Consider the following 22,151-nt stretch of genomic DNA (forward strand, 5'->3'; position numbering starts at 1 on the left):
ACTGAAAACTAAAATCAAATCAATAGCTGGTGGTAAGAGGCTCTCCACCACACAATGCCAATTAGATCCTCCGCTCATGTTCCCATCGGTCTGACCTAAAAGTTCCTGGGGCTTTTCCCCCACAATGTTGTGTTGTCTCCCTCAAAGGAATAGTTTGAGAATGACTCTGTCTTTGTCACGCTCTGGCAGAGCCTCCCAGGAGACAGCTATATCAGGCTCCTGTCAGCATGTACTTCTTGGCATCAGCAATATTGTCTGGGCTTAATGGTTGTATATGGGCTGGATCCCCAGGTAGAGCAGTCTCTGGATGGCCTTTGCTTCAGTTTCTGCTTCAAACTTTGTCTCTGTATTTTCTCCTTTGAATATTTTTGCTCCCCCTTCTAAAAAGGACTAAAGCATCTGTACTTTGGTCTTTCTTCTTGAGCTTCATGTGGTCTGTGAATTGTATCTTGGGAAATCTGAGCTTTTGGGTTAATACCCACTTAACAGTGAGTGCATACCATTTGTGTCTTCTGTGATTGGGTTACCTTACTCAGGATGATACTTTCTAGTTCCACCCATTTGCCTAAGAATTTCATGAAATCATTGTTTTTTAATAGCTGAGTAGTAAGTACTTCATTGTGTAAATGTACCACATCTTCTGTATCAATTCCTCTGTTGAAGGACATCTGGGTTCTTTCCAGCTTCCAGCTATTATAAATAAGGCTGCTATAAACATAGTGGAACACATGGCCTTGTTGTATGTTAGAGCTACTTTTGGGTATATGCCCAGGAGTGGTATATCTGGGTTCTCAGATAGTACTGTGTCTACTTTTCTAAGGAACCTCCAAACTGATTTCCAGAGTAGTTGTACCGGTTTGCAATCCCACCAACAATGGAAGAATGTTCCTCTTTCTCCACATCCTCACCAGCATCTGATGACACCTGAGTTTTTGATCTTAGCCATTCTGACTGGTGTGAGGTGGAATCTCAGGGTTGTTTTGATTTGCATTTCCCTGATGACTAAGAATGTTGAACATTTCTTTAGGGGCTTCTCAGCCATTAGATATTTCTCAGTTGAGAATTCTTTGTTTAGCTCTGTATCCCATTTTTTTTAAATAGGGCTATTTGATTCTCTGGAGTCTAACTTCTTGAGTTCTTTGTATATATTGAATATTAGCCCTCGATCAGATGAAGGATTGGCAAAGATCTTTTCCCAATCTGTTAATTGCTGTTTTGTCCTACTGACAGTGTCCTTTGACTTACAGAAGCTTTGCAATTTTATGAGGTCCCATTTATCAATTCGTGATCTTAAAGCATAAGCCATTGATGTTCTGTGCAGGAAATTTTCCCCAGTGCTCATGTGTTCAAGGCTCTTCCCCATTTTCTCTTCTATTAGTTTGAGTGTAGCTGGTTTTATGTGGAGGTCTTTGATCCACTTGGACTTGAGCTTTGTACATGGAGATAAGAAAGGATCAATTTGCATTCTTCTTCATGCTGACCACCAGCTGGACCAGCACCATTTATTGAAAATGCTATCTTTTTTTCTACTGGATGGTTTTAGCTCCTTTGTCAAAGATCAAGTGACCATAAGTGTGTGAGTTCATTTCTGGGTCTTCAATTCTATTCCACTGATCTACCTTCCTGTATCTGTACCAATACCATACAGTTTTTGTAACTATTGATTAGTAAGATACCTTTAAGTCAGGGATGGTGATTCCCCCAAAAGTTCTTTTATTGTTGAGAATAGTTTTCACTCTCCTGGGTTTTTTGTTATTCCAGATAAATTTGCAAATTGCTCTTTGTGTGTATGTGTGTGTGGTGAAAAAAGGTGTATATTTAGAATTAGCATCTGGACTCAGTTGAGATGATCCTAATCTTGTTGGCAACATATAGAGCATCATAATCAAGAACCAAGTGAACACACGCCCTCTTCTCTCCATCAGGCTTTGTCAGGTATTGACTTTGGCCACATCAATGTCATAGACTTTCTTCACAGCCTGTTTGATCTGGTGCTTGTTGGCCTTAACATTCACAATGAACACAAGACTGTTGTCCTCTATTTTTTTTCATGGCTGACTCGGTGGTCAGTGGGAATTTGATGATAGCATAGTGGTCAAGCTTGTTTCTCCTGGGTGCACTCTTTCGAGGATTTTTTGGCTGCCTCTGGAGCCGCAGAGTCTTGGGCCACCGAAAAGTGGGTGATATTCAGATCTTCTTCTTTTTGTGACTGTGGACTCCTTTCAGCACTGCCTTCTTAGCTTTCAAGGCCTTTGCTTTGGCTTCAGCTTTGGGAAGGGCAGGAGCTTCCTTCTTCGCTTTTGGCACCATCTTGGCGGGGAAAAAAAATTGCTCTTTCTAACTCTATGAAGAATTGAGTTGTAATTTTGATAGGGATTGCATTGAATCTGTAGATTGCTTTTGGTAAGATGGCCATTTTTACTGTCAATCCTGCTAATTGCCAATCCATGAGCATGGAAGATCTTTCCATCTTCTAAGATCTTCTTCAATTTCTTTCTTCAGAGACTTCAAGGTATTTTGTATTATTTGGGACTATTGTGAAGGGTGTTGTTTACCTAATTTCTTTCTGAGCATGTTTATCCTTTGAGTAAAGAAAGGCTACTGATTTGTTTGAGTTAATTTTATAACCAGCCACTTTGCTGAAGTTATCAGATGTAGAAGTTTTCTGCAATAATTTTTGAGATCACGTAAGTATATTATATCATTTGCAAATAGTGATATTTTGACGTCTTCCTTTCCAATTTGTATCCCTTTGACCTCCTTTTGATATATAATTGTTGTCTGACTAGAACTTCCAGTACTGTATTGAATAGGTAGGGAGAGAGTGAGCATCTCTGTTTAGTCCCTGATTTTAGTGAGATTAGTTTGATGTTGGCTACTGATTTACAACATATTGCTTTTACTATGTTTCGGTATGGGCCTTGGATTCCTGATCTTTCCAAGACTTAACATGAAGCAGTGCTGAATTTTTTTCAAATGCTTTCTCAACATCTAGAGAGATGATCATTTGGTTTTTTCTTTCAGTTGGTTCTGGGCTTTTTTTGGTTGGGAGACTTTTGATGATTTCTTCTATTTCTTTAAGGGTTATGGGACTGTATAGATTGTTTATCTGATCCTGATTTAACTTTGGTATCTGTTATCTGTCTAGAAAATTGTCCATTTCATCCAGATTTTCCAGTTTTGTTGAGTATAGGCTTCTGTAGTAGGATCTGATGATTTCTTGAATTTCCTCAGTTTCTGTTCTTATGTCTCCCTTTTCATCTCTGATTTTGTTAATTTGGATATTCTCTCTGTGCCCTCTGGTTAGTCTGGCTAAGGGCTTATTGATCTTGTTGATTTTCTCAAAGAACCGGCTCCTGGTTTTGTTTTTTCTTTGTATAGTTATTTTTGTTTCTACTTGGTTGATTTCAGCCCTGAGTTTTATTATTTCCTGCTGTCTACTCCTCTTGGGTGTATTTGCTTCTTTTTGTTCTAGAACTTTTCGGTGCACTGTCAAGCTGCTAGCATATGCTCTCTCGGTTTCTTTTTGGAGGCATTCAGAGTTACGAGTTTTCCGCTTAGCATTGTGTCCCATAAGTTTAGGTAGGTTCTGCCTTCATTTTTATTAAATTCTAAAAAGTCTTTAATTTCTTCCTTGACCAAGTTATCATTGAGTAGAGGTTTGTTCAGCTTCCATGTGTATGTGGGCTTTCTGTCACTTTTGTTATTATTGAAGACCAGTCTTAGTCCATGGTGAAGTGATAGGATACATGGAATTATTTCAGTCTTCTCGTATCTGTTGAGGAGAGAGACGCACTCTCATTAGTTAAGCTCGGGACTCCTTATGGTCAGGGAACAAGAACAGTGGCAGCACTGGCTGACATGACTCTCACTGAGACTGACTGCTGATAACTGATTTCTTATACTCACTTTTGCCCTCAGCTTCCTGATGTGATTTATTAAGAACTGCTGATGAGTAGACATGAATTCTGAGGATTTAAAGTAGACAAGACTCATTTTTATATAAAAGTTTAGATTTGTGGTTCTTTTTAGATTCTTTTTTTAAATTTTTTATTGGATATCCTCTGCATTTACATTTCAGATGTTATCCTCTTCCTCTAATACCATCCCCCTCCCATTGCCTCCATGAGGGTGCTCTGTCTCTCAACCACCCTCTTCCACCTCAGCACCTTGGCATTCCCTACACTGGGAAAACGAGCATTTGCTGGACTAAAGGCCTCTCTTCCCACTGATGACAAAAAATGCTATCCTCTGCTGCATATGCACCTGGGCCATGGGTCTCTCCATGTGAACTCATTTGGTTGGTGTTTTAGTCCTGGGTTTGGATAGTTGATCCTTTTGTTCTTCCCATGGGGTTGCAGACCCTTTCAGCTCCTCCAGTCCTTTCTCTAGCTTCTTCATTGGGTTCCTCATGTTCAGTCTGATGGTTAGTTGCAAGTAACCTCCTCTGTATTTATATGACTCTGGCATCCATATCAGGTTCCTGCCAGTAAGCACTACTTGGCATCAGCAATAGTGCTTGGGTTTGGTGGCTGCATATGGGGTGGATCCCCAGGTGAGGCAGTCTCTGAATGATCTTTTCTCCAATCCCTGCTCCTCTATTTGTCCCTTTATTTCCTCCCATGGATATTTTGTTCTTCCTTCTAAGAAGGACTGAGGCATCCACCTTCTGGCCTTCCTTCTCTTTGAGCTTCATAAGTTCTGTGAATTGTTTCTTAGTTATTCTGAGCTTTTTGGGCTAGTATCCACTTATCAGTGAGTATATACCATGAGTGTTCTTTTATGACTGGGTTACCACACTCAGGATGATATTTTCTAGTTCCATCCATTTGTCTAAGAATTTCATTGTTTCTAATAGCTGAGTAGTACTCCATTCTATAAATGTACCACACTTTCTGTATCCATTCCTCTGTTGAAGGACATCTGGGTTCTTTCCAGCTTCTGGCTACTATAAATAAGGCAGCTATGAACATGGTGGAACATGTGTCCTTGTAAGATGTTGGAGTTCCTTTTGGGTATATCTTTTAAGATTCTTACAAGATTACTTCTAAAGATGAAGAGTAAAATAATTACTTCTTTTTTTTTGAAACCAGTAAGAGAAGCTGAGAAAACTACCTAGCTTGCTTACACTTTTAAAATCTGCAACAAGTTGCTTGGTTATAAATGTACATGGGTTTGTTTTTAGACTCATTTGTTTTCTTTACCTGTACTGCATACACAATGTTATTTCTTGTAAAGGTATTGGAAAACATGCTGTTCTGTTTTTTTCATAATCACTCACTAGAAGAAAACTAAACCATAATCACATTGCAGCTGTATACTGCTTAAAAGATTTTTCTGGGATGTATAGGCTATGGAAGAAAGAATAAAGACTGGGTACCTGAAACATTGCTTCTTGATCCATCAACTATGTGTCTATGTGTAAGCTTGGGTGAATAGAGGTTGGAACATTGTTCTTCCATCCACCAATTGTGTGTATTCATGTATGTATATGTGTATGTATATGTGGAATACTTGGAGTCCACTTTCTGGAGTTTTGCCCTAACCATTTTATGTTTGAATGTCTGTATGTAGTCCTGTATGCATGTATGTATGTGTGTATGTATATATGTATGTATACTTTTGTGTATGAAATTATTGGACTCTGCCTTTTGTTTCATTCACACACTGAGTAAATGAAACAAAAGGGTGTGTGCATGCATGTGTGTGTGTGTGTGTGTGTGTGGATTTTATCTTTCCTTCTCTTTCTCACTAGCTCCAAGGGGTTAAAGGAGTTTATAGTTTTTCTGCTGGAGAGAGAGGGAGGGAGATGGGGGAAGGGAGGGAGAGAGTCCCAGTAAATTAATCTTTGTTCCTCAGAAAAAAATTCTCTGAGTAACTTCTCTAACTGCCTTTGGCAACAGCCTCTGTAAGTATTTGCATCCACCCCATAAGCATCTCTGACTCCCAATGGCTGCCTGCCTCAGTTTACCCACCAAATGGATGCCAAAGTCAGTCACTGGCATTATACTGACCTCTGACCTCCATATGCACGCACATATATGCACACTCACACACATCCACGTGAGCACAAACATAACACACATACACAGAGAGGAAGAGAGAGACAGACAGACAGATAGACAGACATAGAGACAGGCCAAATGCAGTAAATGCTGAGAGGAAAGAAGGAAGAACAGGTGACAACAAAGACTGAGCAGGAGGAGGCCTCTGGGCCAGCTTGGAAGAGGAGCGTGAGAGAATTCTCAGCCTGCAGGCTAAAAGGAGAACACACAAAATGGTCATACAAAGAGAAGCATAAAAATGCACAAGATGGGGTGGGTTTCGGGAACAAAGAAACGCGATATAGAAAACAAAAGCAATACAGCGTGAGAAGGGTTAAAAATCACTGAAAAGAGAGCGATGTGGAGGCAAGATGACAGAGAAGACAGCGAGCAAGACCCCGTCCCTTCACACATTAGTTCTGTGCCCTGTGTGGGGGGGAGGGTTCCCTCCCTTTCCTGAGAATAGCAGGACCAGCAACTTTGAGTGATACATTTTGCAATAGCAGGATAATAAATTGAAAGCATCAGTGAGCAAACAGACATTCACAATAAAAATTAAGCTCCAAGGAATGCAAATTAAGCTCGCATATGACATAATGCTTCAAAATGTGGCACATGGTGCTGAAACACGGCCACATTCTGAAATCATTTTCATTCCAACGTGAGCTTCCACACCACAGGCTCTGCTACAGATTTTATTTCTACCATCCTTTGTCCACCATGCTGTTGCTTGGAATCTGCTCCATCTTTCCTACCGAGCCAGCAGAGGGACCTACATAAGCATCCTTGAAGCTCAGACACACTCCTACCAGCATCCTTAACCGACTGCTGTCTGGATCGTTGCATCCACCGCAGTGAGCTCCCATACACTGTTCCAATAGGTTTTTATCTCTCTGGTAGGGGAGTTTATACTCACAGTGCGAAGATCCTTACTGAGCCTGCGGTTGAAATAGGTGCTTCTTCCACACTTACTAGTTTCCTTTTGAAGGTAAGTATTCCTTTCTTCAAAGGTAGTTTAGATGCATAAGGCAGGGGCTGGAGGTGTGGCACAGAAAACTACTTCCCTAGGGTTCCTAGAGCTCAGGTCCAAGTACCAGCACGGCAAAAGCAAATAAACAAAACGTGTGTGTGCACGTGTGTGAGTATGTGTCTGTGTGTATGATTGTGTATGTGTGAGCTTGTGTGTCTGTGTGTGTCTGTGTGTGTCTGTCTGTTAGTATGATTGTGTGTGTGTGAGTATATGTGTGTGTGTGTGTGGTCTGTCAGTATGTTTGTGTGGTGTGTGTGTGAGTATGTGCATGTCTATATATGTCTGTATGCCTATATGTGTCTCTGTGTGTACCCATGTCTCTGTGTGTCTTATGTGTGAGTATATGTGTCTGTGTGTATGAATGTGTATATGTGAGCTTGTGTGTCTATGTGTGTGTGTGTGTGTCTGTGTGTGTGTATGTCTATGAGTATAATTTTCTGTGTGTGAGTGTGTGTGTGTGTGTGTGTGTGTGTTTGAGGAAAATTTAGTCAATATATTAGTTCTTCAAATGGGATACATTTTTAAAAGAAGAGAAAAGGCTTGAGGATAGAGTTGAGGACTGAGTACTTGTCTAGCTTGCTTGGGCACCAGACTGGATTCCCAACATTGAAAAAGAATGGAGACTGGGGGAAGTGGGGAGGGGAAAGGTGAGGAAAGCAACCAGAAAAGGTATCCTGTGGCTTTTGTTTTTAAGAGAAGTGTTTAACTAAACCCAAAATTATTTTTATTAAGGGATTCAAGTTAAATACTTAACAAGAGCAGCTTCCAGCAAGACAGGGACCTAAGTTACACAAGATTCAAATGAAAGCATCAGCTATGTGCTAGATAGTCTACTGAAGTAACAATCAACTTTATGACCAGACACTGCAGAGAACAAAACAAAAAAAAACAAAACAAACAAAACAAACAAACAAAAAAAAAAGCATGACTTACCCACATGGCCATCATGAGAACTGCAGCCTCCCCCATGACAATGGGTGTCTAAGCTATGATCCACAGAGCCCTTGGTCCTCTCTACAAGCCCTGCTCCTCCTTGGCTGCCAATCAACACTTCAATCTTCTTTAGAAGATTCCAGACATCTCCACAGTGGACCCAGCCTTTCTCCTACCTGCACAGACAGCCACGTGCTTTCTGCACAGATACCCTAATGCAGAGACTAGGGACTGCATTTACCTAAAGTCAGTGGATGAACAGCCACTGGCCTGCAACCAAGACAGTTTGAGCTCTAATCCAGAGTCCTCCATTCACTGTGCACCACCAGTTTTCTGGATCTCCAGGAGCTTCGCTGTTTTCTTCCGGGGCTTGCTGTGAGCCTGATACATGGGAAGGCCTAAAGTGATATTTACTTACTCAGAAGTGATCATTCCCAGAGCTATGCCATGATAGAAGTGGTCTGATCTTACATACATTAGAATGGAAAAGTAGCTGGCCTTGGAAAGTCAGAGGTTGAGTCACAGTCCTGGCTCTGCTGGATAACACTAACCAGGTCACTTAGCCTCTGTGATCCACTCCACAACCAAGTGGTTTTACTAACTTGAGGGTCCCAGAAGAGCCTTCAAGTACTAGTAAACTTGGTTTATAGCAGCTTTGCTCAGTACACTTATATTTAAAAGGGTTTTAAGAGCAAACTTTGGAAGGGGCTAACAATATAGAATTGTTTACACAGAAATATGGTCTGGGTTCTGACAACTTATAAGTGAACTTTTGGAAGAAAATCAATTCTCAGTTCGGAGACTGCTTGAGTCACTGTGATCGATTTCCATAAAACTGCAAAAGCTCAGAGAACGTTGGTAAAGTTAGAGTCTCTCTCGTGCTCCTTTCCGGTGGATCTTCCACATCTGTGCCTTTATACTGGAGGAGATCCAGGTTGTACTCAAATTTTTGGTTAACTAAACATTTCTGATTCTGAGGACAAAACTGATTTCCCTTTGGCACACAGTAGGTACATGCACATGCATGTGTGTTTGCATGTTTATGTGCACATGCATGTGTGTTTGCATGTATATGTGCACATGCATGTGTGTTTGCATGTATTTATTTATGCACATGTGTGCCAACCCCCATCCAACTTCCCGATTTCAGCTCAAATGCAGCATCCATCCTCCCAGGAGACTCTGTTAATTCAAGATGCAGGTCAAAGCTTCCTGCATCTCTCCTCCCGAAATCAAGAATCCTCCGAGCAATGGCAATGTCACAAAAACAAAATGAAGAGACCTCACTGGAAAATGACTCACTTACACCATGCTGCAGCATCAAGGTCCTGTGCTTCCTGCTCCCCAAATTCATCTTTAACAAGAGCCACACTGACTCAGGGCCCCAGACTCATGACTTCTAATGTAATCGCCCCTTTGCAGGTCTTACCTCCAAATACATTTTTAAACGCCTTAGTGAATACAGTAAGGTTATAGGGGTGTAAGGGCGTCAGCTGGTGGCATTCAGAGGACACAGCTCAGCCCATGATAGATGTGTTACAGACCTCATTGTTCCAGCTTTTTGCTGTTGTTAACAGTGTCTCCATAAATACTGTCGTATGTGCATTTTTGCACATGTGTGTGAGCGTGTCCGTAGAATTAACTCCTCCAAGTAGAGTGCTGAGTCAAAAAAATGCATTCATCTGTGTGTTGTTACATTGTCCCCCGAATTTCTGTGACTGGAACTTCCTCTGGCAGTGAGTGAGCAGTGTCATTTCCCACCGTACACAGCAATGGCCTGCGCCACATCTGTCCAGCCTGCCACCCTGCCAGTGTGCGGTTACGTCGTCTTGATCTGCTTCTTTTAACTCTAGGCAAAGCTGACGCTGCGAATATTCTGTAAGATGAAATTTCGTATGGTGTGTATCTTATGATGAGATGCCATGAAATACCACAGGGATCAAATGCTCATGTTCTAGATATTAAGTTAATGAATCAAAAAAAAACATTACGTATCTGTAATGGTTCATCTTGCCAACTTGACAGGATTTAGAATCTCTCAGGAGACAAACCTCTGAGCCTATGTATGAGGATGCTTGCAGAGAGTATTAATTGAAAGGGGAAGACCTGCCCTAACCATGGGTGGTACCATCCCATAGGCTGCAGTTCCAGACTGAAGAAAGAGAAATGAGGAGTCTGCCAGCGTCCATTTCTCTCTGTGGATTGTGGATGTGCTGCAACCAACTAAGGAGCCTCAGCCCCTGTCACCCCTCCATGAGGGACTGTACCCTTAAACTGTGAGCCAAAATAAGCCCCTCTTTCCTTAAGGAGTTCTTACATAGAATTTTGATGTAGCAATGAGACAATAACCAAACCAGCATCCTTACTGAAGCTGTAGGCAGGATAGAACCATGATTCCAGGACAGCCCAATGAAGCAGAGCCTGTTCTGCATAAAGGCTGTCCTAAGTAGTTCTTGCTGTGTGAACTGGTCACTGAGCAACACACAAATCTTCAGTCCTTGTGGTACAAACCCCTAATTATCTGTGCCTTGCTGAATGGCTGCACTCATAACTTTAGTACTTTAAATTAATTAAAGTTTTTCCTTCTACTGAATTTCCTCTAGTCGATATGTTCACCATGATTTGACCTGATATTTACAAACTGCATTGAAAGAAACAGTTGTTTTTCATTTGAAGCTTCTCTGGGAAAGTTTGGCAAATAACTCACATTTAATTTTCAGTCTCTGACTACGATAGACCTCACCGTTTTTGCACACTACCACATTTTTAGAAACTGTGAAAAAGGGCCCCACAAGCAGGAGCTGGTGTCAGAAACAGACACATTTAATGAACAAAGAAAGTTTCAAGTAAATACACAAGAGGCTGGAATCATAGAGTACATTTGCTATAGGACATACGTTTCATTTTGTTTTGTTTCATTTCGTTTTAAAGGAAAATGGCCCGCAGGCCTTTGGTACGGGAGTACTTATTCAGATGAGCACCCCCGCAATGGGGAAGAAGGTCCTTCCATATCTAAGAACTGTCCGTGTTTCCCAAGAGCCTTCTAACAGCAGTGGCGATATTTGTGAACATTAGTGGGTTCTGCTGGCCACATGTAAATCTGAAGTGCACATTAAGGTCTCTGTGCCTCGGGATTTCATCATGCTTTTGGCAAGGGTCTGTACACATAAGGAGACCTTTTGTCAAACCACACAACTCTGGCTTGTTTATGAGCTCTAAAATTAAATGATCTTGCATAAATGCTCTGAAGGTAATCTTCATATTAGTGTCAACAGTCCACAGTGCCACCACAAAAGACACAGTCACAATTCATTCTGTGACACTGGGCAGCCCTTCAGCTTCCTTGGTGGTACAATGTGCTGTTTCGTGGGAGTTTTGTGACCTGCAGACTCTCACGAGTCCGGGGAGGGAAACTGTAGCTGGAAACACTCCTGCCAGATCTGTAGCAAAAGCGTTCACTATTAAACAATGGAAATGCATGAATGTAAAAGAACAAAAACTCTACTTCAGAGCCTACACACTTCTTCTATATGGGACCAAATAATAAACATTTTACATTTTCCAAGCCAAACAGTCTAGGTTTATGGGCAACTACTAAATTTTGCTGTTGTGCCGTAAGAAAAATCATCATAGATAATTCATAAATGCAGACTCGCTGGCAGGATTCCAATAAAACTTTATTTAAATAAAATGGACGGCCATACAGATTTGGCCTGTGGGCCATACACTCCACATGACATATAAATTGCTCTGGACTGTGTTTCTCTCCTCGTCTCTCTACGCTGCTTCTGTAGATATGTATGGTTAATATGTAGCAGACCCTGCTAAGCTTTAAAAAAAAAAAAAAGTTAATGCCTGATACAGAGGCAGAAGATTGAAGTCTCAGTGCTCAGGAGGTGAAGGCAGGGAGATGAGAAGTTCGAGATAGCCTTGTCACATACATTCAAGGACAGAGGGTTACGTGAGAGCATATCAAAATAATAACAGTTCCTGGGGCTAGAGAGCCAGCTCCGTGGGTACAGTTGCTGTGCAGGTGCTAACACCTGTATTAAGTCCCCAACCTCCATGTAAGTCAGGCCTAGTTATGCACATCTGTGACCCAGTGTTGGTGGCTTGGGGACAAGTGGATCCCTGGAGTTCTCTGGCCAGACAATCTTACCAATATCCGTTCCTAAGAAGTAATCTTGCTTCCAACACGTGCTGTTTAAAAAAAAAAAAAAAAAACAAGCATATACACTAAAAAATTGCCATATCTTGGGTGAAATTATTGACTACAGTGATAAAAATATAGAACCTTACATGGCTAACAGGTACCATATATACACCACACAGTGACCCCCACCAGATACCAAATCTGCTGCCATCTTGACCCTGAACTTCCTTTCCGGGACTGTCAAATACTTTTCTATTATTTTCAAACCAAACACACACACACACACACACACACACACACACACACACACACACACAAATGCTATCCAACAAACAAAACTATGACTCACGAGGATGGAAAGAGGCAGGCTCTGTGGGATTTGTCCGCGGTGGGGACTCTTCTGACCTCTGGTGTTCTGATGACAGTGGAGCTGGGAGTTGACCTGTACGTTGTCACTTGCTTAACCTTCTGCACGGTTTCAGCTTCTCTTGCCACGAATACCATCATACCATCTGGAGTTTTTTTTTTTTTTTGTTTGTTTGTTTGTTTGTTTTCTTTTGATCAAAACTTACCTCTTCTGGCAGTTTTAAAGCCACCAGTGCCCCGTGTAGTTAAAGAAGAAAGAACACTGAGCGTTTGCCTTGGAAACATGGACATTTTTCTACAGTTGCCAAAAACGATTGGGAATACTTAAATAGTGAGATTCTACATTCAGTCAAATCAGCAACTATAAACTACCAGCTTTGTGCAAAGACCAAGCAAAAGTAAAACTACAGAAGAGGTTGCAGGCGGCAGCACATACATACCAAACCGGGGTCTCCTGGCAGCACCGGTGGACTGAAAACTAGCCTGGGTTGGAGGGTCTCAGCGAGACTGAAGCTGAGACAAGTCTACGGCAAACAGACTTATCAGAAGTTACTTCTAGGGAGTGCAGAGATACACGGGTGGGCTGAACGCTCACTGCCTCAGGACTGCTCCCGTTTCTGAACTGACGGTGTCAGCGCTGGAGGTCCGTGCCTTTAGGCTCAGAACTTGGGAAGCAGAGATGAGCAGATCTCTGGGTTTGAGTTCCAGGGCAGCCAGGGCAACACAGAGAAACCCTGTCTTAAAAAAGCAGGAGGGGTGGAGAGAAGGGACACAGTGTCCCAGGAGCCACGAACTCTAACCTGAAAAACCTCTCCAAACCTCTCTCAAGGCAGCTACACCAGGCCAACTCCATCATTCCTTGCAAAGGTTATTCTCTGACAGAGCCTCTGGGAAAGGAAAATGAATGTTTTCACATCCCACTCACAAAATGCAAATCCATAAGCTATCCTATGGCCTTTACTACAGAAAGAAGACAAACAACAAACCCGTTTCTATTTTTTAGAATGTGTCAACGTACATGACTTGTGAGAACAGAAGAGACTCGACCCTAAAGGATCCCACAAATCTGATACAGATCATGTTTTGTATGGTTAAACACATTTTTTTTTTTTTTTTTTTTTTTTTTTTTTTTTGCCAGAGCTGGAAAGATGGCTCATCGGTTAGAGCAGTTGGTGCCCTTTTGAGAACCTAGACTAGGTTCCCAGCACCCACGTGGCAGTTCACCAACTGCAGTTCCAGCGGATCTGGCATCTCTTTCTCCTCCGAGAACATCGGGCACTCAGTGTGCATAAGTGCATGCAGGCAACATACACACACAAAATAAAAATAATTTAAAAATAGATTGTTATATAAATATGTTTTGTCATTCACTAGAAAATAAAACACAACTGTGGTGTTGTGACCTCAGTTCCTAAAACGCTGAAGATCTGGGGGGAGAGGGGTTGTTTAAGTATATTTTTATTAATCCTTTGAGAATTTCACACATGTGTAGAATGCACTTTAATAATATTTAGTCCCCGTTTCTTCCTCTTTCTCCTCCAGGTCCACCCTAATAGTTCCCAATCCCTACCAACTTGGTATATGTAGGCTTTTCTTGTTGTAACCACCAAATCCAATCTGTGCTGCCATAACTCAAGGATATCAGGCCATCCACTGGAGCATGGCCAACCTACCAGGGGCCATACCCTTAAAGAAAACCTACTCTCTTATCCCCGCCCCCAAAGCCATTAACTGCCAATAGCTCCTCAGCTGGGAGTGGGGGCTCATGCACCTCTTCCCGTTCCGTGCTGGGATGTTTCCAGCTTGATGCAGGCAATTACAGCTGATGTGAATTCATACTACAGAAGCCCTGTAACACCCAGAAAGCACTGTTTCCCGCTAGTCCTCCCTGGCCACTGGCTCTTACACTTTTTCTGCCCCCTCTTCTGCAGTGGTCCCTGAGGCTCCTTGGAGGAAAGGAGTGACATGAATGACCCATGTGCAGCTGAGCACTCTAATGACACTTATTCTAAGGACTTTGGTTAGTTGTGAGTTTCTCCAAAAATCACCATTCACTGCACAAGATCCCTTCTCCGATGAGGTCTGAGAGCCGCACCAATCTATCAGCACGAGATACAAATTTATGAAGAAGTTTGCTCGTATGCCCTTTCAGCAAAGTAACAGCAAGAGGTTCACCCTTGGGGCCAATAAGCTGCCCATGGGTTTGTGCCCAGATTTATAGTATCATTTCCTCCTGTGGTATGGATGTTGAATCAAATTTGTAAAAAGTAGTTTGTTACCCACATAACATTCGTGCCACTTTTCTTGACACACTATAATATATATATTGACATAACAGTCACTATTGTGGCTCACAATTCAGCTAGAAAGTTCTATTGAACAGAGGGAGCAGGGGTGAGGACTTCATAGCACCATCAAGGAGTAAGATTTCTGATCAGAACCAACTTGATTTCTCCACGTCCTGTGACCACAGTGTGTAGTCTTCAGCGATGAGCTCTAAAGTGTTTGTTGAATGAGAAAAGCATGAAAAGATCTAAGAGAGAAGATGCAAGCCCTACTATGTGCTGGACTCTGCAAGGAAATATAACTTTCACTAAGAAAACAAGTAACTCACAATATCTAAATTCACGTTTTAGAGACTGATGATTAATATTAATTTTTAGGTTCACGATTTAGAGATTGGTGATTATTGTTTGGATTTTTTTTTTTTTTTTCATTTTGGTCTTCGCTTGGAAAACTTTGGGAAAGCTTTCTTTTGACTAAGAAGAACTCTCTCTTCTGTTTGAGGTCGAACATTGTGTCTGCTGTCTGTAATGGCCATATAACAATAGGAGGTCTCCAACCATTTTCAGTTGTCCCACCTGCTACTTTCCATCATAGGCTAAAACATTCTTAAGTACAAGGACCCTGTGGGCTCATGACTGTAAAAACTGAGGCATGGCTGAAGTAGCCTAGTGTGGCCACTGGGAGTCCCTGGTTTGGGAACTTGTCTTAGTTAGGATTTTACTGCTGTGAACAGACACCATGACCAAGGCAACTCTTATAAGGACAACATTTAATTGGGGCTGCTTACAGGTTCAGAGGTTTAGCCCATTATCATCAAGGCAGGAGCGTTGCAGCACCAGGCAGACATGGTGCAGGAGTAGCTGCAAGTTCTACATCTTCATCTGAAGACCACTAGGAGAAGATTGGTTCTCAGGTGGTTAGGAGGAGGGTCTTAAAGACCACCTCCACGGTGACACACTTCCTCCAACAAGGCCATACCTATTCCAGCAAGGCCACACCTCCAAATAGTGCCACTCCCTGGGCCAAGCATATTCAAACCACCACAGAACTTAAGGCTGACACAAAGGAATGGAGATGGGTTAGGGGAAAAAAAAAAAAAGGCTGAGAGGTTAGCAGGAAAGAGCTAAGCTAAGGCCTCACTAAGAGGCAGAGTCCCCCAGAGGGCGGGAGGAGATCCTGAAGATGGTTGCTTCAGAACTGAAAAAGAATGTAAGCTCTGATGTCCGTGACCATGGCCTCAAATGTGGGCCATCTACTTCCTGTGTAGTCTTAAATGACTTCTCTCCCTTCCTCACCCCTTCTGAGTTTCTTAAGCTACAAAATGGAGATAATATTACACATTTTGCATGATGCATGCTAATGTCTAAATGAGCTCAGATGAAAAATTCACAGGTTGACAGTAGTAGATAATGCATGATAGCTTTTATTATTTTCAATGTTCTGGCTATCTAGAATAATTATACAGAAGGGATGTCTGTGTCATTAGTACATAGATCAATTTATCATTGTCAAAAGCACTCTGTAGAGACTTCTGGGATGGCTCAGCAGGTAAGAGCTCTTCTTGTTGTTCCAGAGGACCCGAGTCAGTTCCTACTGCCTACATTGGGCAGCTTACAGCAGCCTATAATTCTAGCTCTGGGGCTCTGGTGCTTTTCGAAGAATGTCCACATGCATATTTGTATAAACATGTACACGCATGCACACACACACACACATACACACACACACACACACACACACACACACACACAGGATTAAACTATGGAACTTTTGATTGTTCCCTGAAGGAAACCCAATCAACTGTTTGAACTTCTGATTTTTTTAAGCAGTTCTGAAAATACATGGCCAGAGAGATATTTCAATTCATGTCATGTAAGTATCACAACCTGGGATCCATTTCTGAAACACAGTAAAGGTGGAAGAAGAGGACCAGCTACACACACCCATTCTCTGATCTCCACATCCATGACACAGCACTCATGTATCCCCACGCATATCAGACACTTACACAATAACAATAACAGTGATAATAATAAATACATTTAATAATAATAACACTTATGGATGACCGCATCTAACATACTATCTTTAATAAGATCCTTGTGGTTAGGATGTACTAATAAATATCCACCATTATTACTATAAAGCAGACATGCAGATGCACAGAATAAGGAAATATGTCACTATAAAATATCGGTTATTCCTTACTGTAGCCAACCATTCTGTGCCATATGCTTTTTTGTAATATTTTTATTTATTCTTTGAAAGTTTCATATACAGTGCCTTTGTTAGGTTTTATATTGCTGCGATGAAACACCGAGACCATAAAGCAAGTTGGGAAGGAAAGGGTTTGTTATTGGCTTACAGTTCCACATTGTAGTCCATCATTGAAAGAAGCCAGGAAAGAAACTCAGACAGGACAGGACCTTGGAAGCAAGAGCTGGTGCAGAGGCCAAGGAGGGGTGCTGCTTACTGGCTTGCTCTTCATGGCTTGCTCAGCTTGTTTTCTGATAGAATCTAGGACCACCAGGCCAGGGATGGCACCATAGAAAATGTCCTACATCTGTATCTTATGGAGGCATTTTCTCAGTTGAGGACCCCTCCTTTCAGATGACTCCAGCTTGTAAAACCAACCAAGACACATGGATACAATATAAATTGATTATTATAACCACAACTTTCTCATGGACCCTAGATGCATTTATTAAGAAGTCATCTGCAGCGAGGTGTGGTGGCTCATGCCTGTAACCTCAGCAGCAGGGAGGTGCAAGCCAGAGAATATGAGGTTTAAAGTCATTCTCCTCTATATAGCAAGTTCAAGGCCAGACTGAGCTTCATGAGACTTTGTGTCAAACAACAGCAGAAATGGAAAGAAATGATCTGCAGAATAATTGAGAAATTTTGAGTGATGCTGAGCCAGTGTTGAGTATATAAAGTCCACGTTAAATTAAGGGCCACACTGGAAAGCAGTGATGCCAGTTTCTGCCCAAATCCTTTTAGTATTGCCTCTTACTGTCCCCTGCTCCCCAGTGGGCTAAAGATTCTACCTACTTTACAGGTAAGCCAACCGCCTGTTGGAAATGTTAATGTCCAGGATACACACCTAGTAAGTCATATAAAGTAACTGCTAATTAGTGCATCCACATTCTAAGTCTGGCCCAACATCAAAACCCAGGTTGTTCAAACCCTACTCTGCCATTTGCCAAACCTTGCAGAGAAAGATAACAATTTCCAAACCAATCAAATGCCCTGCCTACAAAATATCTATACACCCCCCACACAGACCCAGCCCTCACCCAACTTCAATCTGATAACTAACTCCTGGTAAGGGTTGGCAAAATTCAAGAAACAGATAACACAAAATCTGGTCCTCTAGAGTAAACAGGGAGATTTCAAATTCAAAAAAACAGAAGGTTAAAAAAATTCATTAGCTCTGATCTGAGACAACCATTTAATTAAAAATTACAACACTACTTTTGGCTTGTAAGGCAGGCATCACATAAATGAGCTACATCCTAAACTAATTAGAACTCTAAGTTATATAAACATAACTTGGCAATTTGATTACTTACTAATTTGGATGAGGCATTGCAAAGGGCACATGAAAACTCTGTGCATAAATCAAGGGAATTTCTCCAATACCAAAGAACCATATTTTCAGGAGTTAAGTCACAATTAAGTGTGAGTTTAGATGACAATTAAGGGACGCCTTACAACTTGCCTGTGCCTGGAGTGAAACGTTATAAATCTGGGATCTTTTCTCTTTCATCTGTGATAGTAGTTTATTTATGTGGTTATAAGCAAGAAATTGAAAAAAAATAAAGTATTAGAATGTAAGCCACAGAACAGAAGTCAAGGGGCACACTGATGTGAACGCTTCAGAGCGTCCCATCAAGAAATGGGCGCGGTTCTCTCTTTGCCCCCATCTACTGCGAGAATGAAGATCATTCTCAGCAATCAGACGGTCGACATTCCAGATAATGTCAAAATCACTCTGAAGGGGCACACAGTCATTGTGAAGGGCCCCAGGGGAACTCTGCGGAGGGACTTCAATCACATCAATGTAGAGCTGAGTCTTCTTGGGAAGAAAAAGAAGAGGCTCCGTGTTGACAAATGGTGGGGTAACAGAAAGGAGCTGGCCACTGTCAGAAGCATCTGCAGTCATGTTCAGAACATGATCAAGGGTGTTACACTGGGCTTCCGTTACAAGATGAGGTCTGTGGATGCTCACTTCTCCATCAACGTCGTTATTCAGGAGAATGGGTCTTTGGTTGAAATCCGAAATTTCTTGGGTGAAAAATACATCCGCAGGGTTCGGATGAGGACAGGGGTTGCTTGTTCGGTCTCTCAAGCCCAGAGGATGAATTAATCCTTGAAGGAAATGATATTAAACTTGTTTCAAATTCAGCGACTCTGATTCAGCAAGCGACTCTGATTCAACATTCAACTGTTGTTTTTAACAACAGTTAAAAACAAGGATATCAGGAAGTTTTTGGATGGCATCTATGTGTCTGAGAAGGGAACCGTACAGCAGGCTGACGAATGAGACCTCAGTTTCCTAGCTCCAGAAACAAGACCCTGATCACAAGTACAATTTGGGGACAATAAAAAATTTAGATATTTAAAAAAAAAAAAAGAAATGGGCGCCACTTATATGACGGTTTGTAATCTTCTCCAGGAAGTTTAGTTCTTTAACCCAGTAGGAATGAATATGTTGTATACAAATTTCTCATTTTCACTCAAAGGAGGATTTCACAGTGGTATCATTGTCACCCTTCATTCCTATGAAGTACGTGATATTTCCACACATGAATACACCATAAATTATTTCCCCAGTTTGTACAGAAAGCCAAATGGTTTTGCTGTTGTAAACAGTGCTTAAACAACATTGCAGAAGTTACACGGTAGTGCAGGTATGCCGGTTCGTTGGCAGATAAAGTTCTTGACACAGACCTGAGGTTTCTGTTCAGTTTGGTAGCCTGATGGTCCCATGGCGGATACTGCACACAGGAAGTACTTCCATGTTGCTCAAGAGCAGCGGTCAACCTGGAGGTCGAATGACCCTTTAACAGAGGTCACCTAAGAAACAGGCATCTACATTATGATTCATACCAGAAGCAAAGTTACAGGTATGAAGCAGCAATGAATGTAATATTAAGGTGGAGAGTCACCACAACATGAGGACTGTGTTAAAGAGTTGCAGCGTTAGGACAGTGAGAACCCCTGCTCTAGAACCTCCAGGCTGGGTGTGCTTTGTTATGGCTTATCCAGGGACACACTCCATCTCTCCAATTACCTGCTTTTATCCTCAATGCAGAGGCTGTCCTAGGGGCCCTGTGTCTGTCCTTCTTATCACAGCATTCCTCTTCACGGAATATTCCAGTCTCAGTGGCTTTAGAACTCTCGGTGTGACCCCAAGTCCAGTTTCTGGACATCTCCCTGGGTGTCAAGGCAAAAAAAATGTAGCACGGAGGGGCTGCAGATTGACTCCACACAGAATCCACACGTGGTCATTGTTTGGCAGGACTAACCCAGGGAGCTGTTTTAGGGTCTCTCTTTCTTCTGTCCCTGAATGCTCCCTGGATGCTGGAATGGTTGCCATGATACACAGCATCCTATTCTCAGGCTCCATGAAGCTTCCTGAGTAGAGCCAGTAGCCTAAAAGCAGAAGAAACACATAAAGAATGTCCTCTTCAAAATTGGATGTAACCTTACTTATATACCTCAGCTGCCGAAACATTTCATTTGACAGATTTAAAGTCTTTAGCTTGGAGGGGCAAACTGAGGTTGTGTAGGAGTGGGGTGGAAACGGGCTTCTGATTTGTGCCATCCAGATACAGGAAATCAGGGGTTTGTATCTCGAGAAGAGCCCCTTCCCTGTGCCTATGTTGCGCCCCACCAACACAGAAGCATCCTCCTGTGGCTGTATTTGTTTCCTTTTGACCTTGAGCCCACCCCACACTTAGTCATGCATGACAGACCATCAACACTGGTATTCAGATGTCACCTTGTCCTTTAGCTGGGTCCATTACAACATACACACATTGCTTAATTAAAAAAAAAAAAAAAAAAACCAGTGGGCTCTAAGGTTAAACAGTGAATTGTAAACATCTCCATCCCCTCTGCCAAGCCAAGCCAAGAAAAAACATAAAACAATTCATCTGGGAAGGCACAGAGGTACTCAACAAAAGTCAGATGTCAATCCAGATTCTAAATAGCCTATCTTTGTCAAATGCAAAATGTACCAAATTTGGTTTTATTTCTTCACACATTGTTTAACCAAATGGAATAAACCATACACACTACCAGATAAAATTAGGTTTGTTTAACTAGAAGTTCAAGCTTCTTATAATTAGTAAAGAGGTGTTTAGACAGTGATACCCAGACTAAAGGAAAGAGAGACATGATTAACCAAGCAGATGGCCCCTTTCAGTTTAATGAACAGACGGGTTTTTATTTAGATTGATGGCTCAACTAAGGAAGGTATTTAGTTGGAGCTGTTCCCCCGAGAACTCGAGACGGCTGAACCCCAATGATTAGTTCAGATCTGAGCCAGAAGTGGCTTCCATAATTCATAAAGCCTCAGGTCTACAGCAAGCAAGCTCAGAGCAGATGTACGTTCCATCCAACAGCGTGCTAACTTACTCTATTTCCAGCCTCAGAGAAGCAGAGAAGAGGAAGGGCCTTTTCCATGTTCTAAGGGTCACATCAAAAGAAGAGAGAGAGAGAGAGAGAGAGAGAGAGAGAGAGAGAGAGAGAGAGAGAGTGAGAGAGGGAGGGAGAGAGGGGGAGAGAGAGAGAGAGAGAGAGAGAGAGAGAGAGAGAGAGAGAGAGAGAACAAAGGAAAGAGAAAGAAAGAAAGAAAGAAAGAAAGAAAGAAAGAAAGAAAGAAAGAAAGAAAGAAAGAAAGAAGAAAATCCAACATATTGGCAAGGAAGTTTGTGTGGCTGTTTTTGTTTTCATTTTGTTTTGTTTTGTTTTGAAGCACTTGGGAAACTGAGGCAGGAGGATCTCATGCTCACTGGCCAGCCTAAAACACACAGTTGGGGGCTTTCTTGAATGACATGAGACCCTGTCTTAAATAACAACAAAAGAAAGTACACAGTCGCCTGCCACAGGGCTGAAGGTAAAATAGGTAACCGCTACTGTTTTAAGAGCTGAGCCACTCAAAATATCAAGGTTTACCTCTCTAAGCAATCCCTGGGCACATGAAAACCTTCACTAGACTCCAAGCTCCAAAACAGTCACATTAGACAGAGTCTGCCAAAAGGCACTTGTCTAGTTGAGGAGGCTGATTCTCAGCTAATCAGCCCCATTCCCAGAACTCTTGGTTCCATGA

The 22,151-nt window shown here is 41.9% G+C and overlaps 2 pseudogenes across 2 annotated transcripts; one reads left to right on the forward strand and one right to left on the reverse strand.

Moving 5' to 3' along the window:
• Positions 1-1,824: 1,824 nt before the first annotated feature.
• LOC308423745 (large ribosomal subunit protein uL23-like) lies at positions 1,825-2,310 on the reverse strand (annotated as a pseudogene). Its single transcript has one exon. The product of its transcript is annotated as a large ribosomal subunit protein uL23-like (transcript).
• A 16,433-nt stretch (positions 2,311-18,743) lies between these two features.
• LOC308423791 (large ribosomal subunit protein uL6-like) lies at positions 18,744-19,358 on the forward strand (annotated as a pseudogene). The gene has a single exon. The product of its transcript is annotated as a large ribosomal subunit protein uL6-like (transcript).
• Positions 19,359-22,151: the final 2,793 nt, after the last annotated feature.

The sequence above is a fragment of the Micromys minutus genome, assembly GCF_963924665.1.
Source record: "Micromys minutus genome assembly, chromosome: 8".
In the NCBI taxonomy this organism is placed as follows: domain Eukaryota; kingdom Metazoa; phylum Chordata; class Mammalia; order Rodentia; family Muridae; genus Micromys; species Micromys minutus.